Source organism: Arachis duranensis, chromosome 6 (genome assembly GCF_000817695.3).
Source record: "Arachis duranensis cultivar V14167 chromosome 6, aradu.V14167.gnm2.J7QH, whole genome shotgun sequence".
NCBI lineage: Eukaryota > Viridiplantae > Streptophyta > Magnoliopsida > Fabales > Fabaceae > Arachis > Arachis duranensis.
The window spans coordinates 70,890,670-70,894,907 of record NC_029777.3 but is presented as its reverse complement, the minus strand read 5'-3'; the positions used below and the strand labels follow the sequence as shown (position 1 = coordinate 70,894,907).

General features: G+C 36.9%; 1 pseudogene; it reads right to left on the bottom strand.

The window, feature by feature from the left end:
- Nucleotides 1-2,372: 2,372 nt before the first annotated feature.
- LOC107494039 (probable CCR4-associated factor 1 homolog 11) lies at nt 2,373-3,526 on the bottom strand (annotated as a pseudogene).
- Nucleotides 3,527-4,238: the final 712 nt, after the last annotated feature.

The window sequence follows — 4,238 nt, the reverse complement described above, 5'->3', positions numbered from 1 at the left end:
AAGATAGGGGGAGACCAAGCACACCTACATGAACAAGTATTTAGATGAATTTAGATTTTTACGATAAGACATGGTCCATAAGAAGACACTAGCGTAGTCCATGCAACTACACACTGAGATAAGGTTTGGTGGTGGCTGTGTTGATAGGGTTGTCAACAATTGTTTACTTGCACTGGAAGTCTTAAAAATAAACTGAAACTCGGATACTAATTGATGATATCTCTGTGCAATTTGTCATTGTCTTTCCTGCTATTAAGGTGTGTTCTGTCGTACCTCTTACAGGTTGGAATCCAAGGGATGCAGATCATGAAACGGCAGAGACCGAAAGAGATTCATTTGTCAAAATCAATTGCAAATGGTGCTAAAAAAGTTAACGGTACTGCTACGGAAACTTGTCTTCAACTGGGTTTGGTATCAAGGGAGGATAATGTTGAAGTTGAAATGGCTAATTGGAAAGTGGAAAATCTAACATTCACTATTAAGCAACCGGTAATGGGAATTCCATATTTAATCATGATGTCATTGTCTCTCGCTTTATGATCATCGTGTGTGATTAAGATTTTACTATGCAGATAGAGGTGATTTTAACCAGTGATGAGGCTCAGCACCTTCCTTTTCTGTGCAAATCTGAAGTTGATTTCATGGGCATGTAGGAAGTGAAGGGATTGACAAGATTTTCTTTGCTAAGGACAGCAGAGATGATAATGTCCACAATAGAGGATTTTGTCCATCATCGAAGCTGGTAAACAAAAGCTTGCACAAATTGACGATGGAACCGACATTAACTTTGTTCGAGGAAGCAGCTGCAAATTCACAGGAAAAGATCAATGCCTTCATCAGTGATTTTGGTATTTTAGAGTCCTCTGGGCAGCAACTTACCATTGCTAAAGAACTCAGTCAAAAGATTGAATCAATGGAGGGTTTATTGAAGCAATTACGCAATAAAACTTAGTCCCATCCATATTTGTATGTAATTAGAATTTATGATTGTCCTTTTTCTTTATTGATATATTTTACATAGGTCACAATTCTTTTTGTATATAGTAAAGATCATATTGCCGAGTGTTGTATAAAATAGTTAGAAAATAGGATTCTTCATTATTATAAGAAAAATTTTGTTCGGTTGAGCTCGTACTCTGCGAAAAAACAATTTCGGTAGCTTGCCTTTATCTCATAAAATTTTCTTTTGGGTGTTTTAATTTGTTCATGTGTAATACTGTATTCAGGAAATGTTTAATTAATATTTATCAAGTTAAAATTGTTTTAGATAATGGATAGTGTTACGTAGGTAACCTAAAGATAGGTGGATTGGGCTAGAATAGAAGGCCCAAACTGTGGGGGAAGGTGATTTCCAACTTGTGTTTGCCTGGGAGTCGCTGTCCGAATTGTGTGTTTGAGAAAGGAGTGGGCGGTACCTGCAAAGATACTCCGACGACTAAGTTAGCAAAGGGATAAGCAAGCTTAAAGTATATTGAAACTTAGTTTTACCTGAGTGCTTCAGTGTATTTATAGGTGATGGACCAATAACCACCGTTGAAGTAGTTTCACTTTAGATGGTAGATAACCATTTCTTTATCTTAGGGTTGTTGGGATCTCTTTTCTAGAAGTGGGCAAGAGATTTAAGGAGGCAGTTACTTATTTGAATAAGTGTCACTTACCTTTGTGTGCTGATTCCGACCTCTTTGAGGAGGTCGGATAGACGGTGAGGGCAAATCCTTAAGATTTGAACTTCTTAGCTTAATTTGGGCCTGACTTGTTGCTTGAGGCAGGGTTGAACATATAGCATATTCATTGTGTTCAGTTATATTGTGTGAATATGTGCCCTACAATAGTACAGTAGACTCTAGTTTTTGGCAAGTACATGCCAATTTTGAATTTTGTGAATGTTAGAGACACCGTAAAGAATAAAGAATATGCTGTAATACTGCACAATAGTATTAGGGGGTTAGGAAGTTTTGAAATTTGTAACCATCAATTAACCATTATTAATATTTTTAATGGTGTGATATTACTTCTAATGGTGTAAGATTATTCATTTTTTTACTGATTAAATAAATACTGACCTAATTTTAATAAAACTGCTGGTCTCAAAACTTTCTCATAAAATTAACATGTTTGCTAAAACTTCAAAGGCAAATGATAATGAAAGTCTGTTAAAAGCTGTTTCTAAACTCAAATATAAACTTGGTCTCTATAAGACAGATTCAAAAACAGAACCATGAAACAACTATTGGAAGTGTTATGAAACAAATTTGTCATATCCAAAAAACAACCATTCAAGTATTGTAAAATAATTGTCATATCCAAAAAATAACCCGTTGATACTACTTTGTAATTCACAGACAAAATGTTGATACATGAATAATCTAATGTATGATAATTTCTTTCAACTTAAGAGTATTAAGCTTTTGCAATTTTCAACCCAAAAAATACATTAACATACTCCCTAAACCCATTTCATTAGCCAAAAAAATAAATTTCTCTAATCTTGTGAAAGGTGTGGCAGGTGAGCAAGCTGTCAGACCCGGCCTGATGGCACTTTCCAGCAACTCGGTCCACCTAAAGTGTGTCAGCCACTTTCTCCAAACCGCCATAGAGGCCATTGCAGAACCTCATCACATGCTTCACATCATAAGCATTTCCCCCAAATAGCTCTTTTACAAGCACCAAGAACTCCCCCGAGCTTGTCGGATGTACACCCCTTCACCAAATATCCAATATCATAAGCACCATGGAATATGACCCATGTCAGTGCTTTGTTGAATAGCAACCCAGATGCTGCGGCCAACTTTGCAAAATGCACCGAAGAAACTCCAGCCACTGCATTGCGTGCAAAGTCAAGGCCCTGGCTGCGTAGGAGTTCCACAGAGTCCTTTGCGTGGATGTCACGCATGAGGTTAAAATCTCAGAAATTGAACTGCTAGATGTAGTGAGTTCTGTTGTTGGTTCCTAGGTCAGGGAGGTTGCCAGAGTGAGTCCAAGCTGAATGATTTTGAGCGCATCCACGTTGGCCTTCATGACTTGGTAAGTTTCTTATGGGACAAGATTCCGGTAGTTCTGGTTGCGGGCTAGGATGACTACACCGAGAAATTCAGTGTCAATGGAGACAAATTGATATTGGAACTCGGAATCAGCGTTGGCAGCCCACACTCGCCTGATCACAACCGAACTATTGGGACTAGGCTCTAGAGGCGGCAGTCGTTTCGGAATCCTTGGCTGAGCAGCACGATAAAATGGCGAAAAAACAACATCCATGGGCGGTGGCATCAGAAAAACTCTCGGTGGTTGTTAAAGTTGTTCTCCTTCATCATCGATCCTCGTCATTTTTTTATACATGGTCGTCATGCTTAGGGCTGAAAGTGAGTCAAACCAGCTCATGAGCCAGTTCGAACTCGACTCGTTAATAGCTCGATAAGCTAAATTTGTGAGCTGGTGAGCCAAGCTTGAGCTTGGAATTGAGCTCATAAATTAAATGAGTCGAGCTCAGCTCATTAGCTCGTGACTTTTAATATTATATATATACATATGAAATAGTAATATATAATTATATATGTTAATGGTATTAATTATTTAAAAATTTTATATTTATTTAATACATATAATTTTAATGTAGGACATAAATAAAAAAATTATATTTATTGATAGATAAATAATATATAAAATTATTCTTTTCAAATATTTTTTAAAATAGATAAGTTATAATTTATTGATATAAAATTATAGATTATGTATTTGTGTTTCTATTATTTGAGCCAGCTCATGAGCTTGAGCCAGCTCGTGAACTTTTGGTAAGCCGAGTTTGAGCTTAAGAAATAGGCTCGATTGTTAATGAGTCGAGTTGTGAGCCAAGCTCAATTTTAGTGAGCCGAGCTTGAGCTTGGTCTAACTCAACTCAGTTCGGCTCACTTCCAACCCTAGTCATGCTCTTTCTAATTTAACCCTGAAAAACAACTCTGTTAAATCCTTAGAAACCGAAGAAAAAAATAGAACAAAGGAATGTAAATTGTGTGCTGTGTATGGTAAACTGAAAACGGTGCACTACCTTTTCTTTGGCCGAATTCTTCTCAGGAATGTTTTGAGGCTTGGGTGGATAATGGTATGAATAAGAAAAGGAGTTTGTTGCGATTTGAGAAAATCAGTTTTCAGAATGTTGTTTTTGGACAAAGCTCTTCTATTATTCTATCTTTTTGAGTCGTCTTTGAATTTGAATCATGAAAGCTATTTTTCTCTCTTGTCTC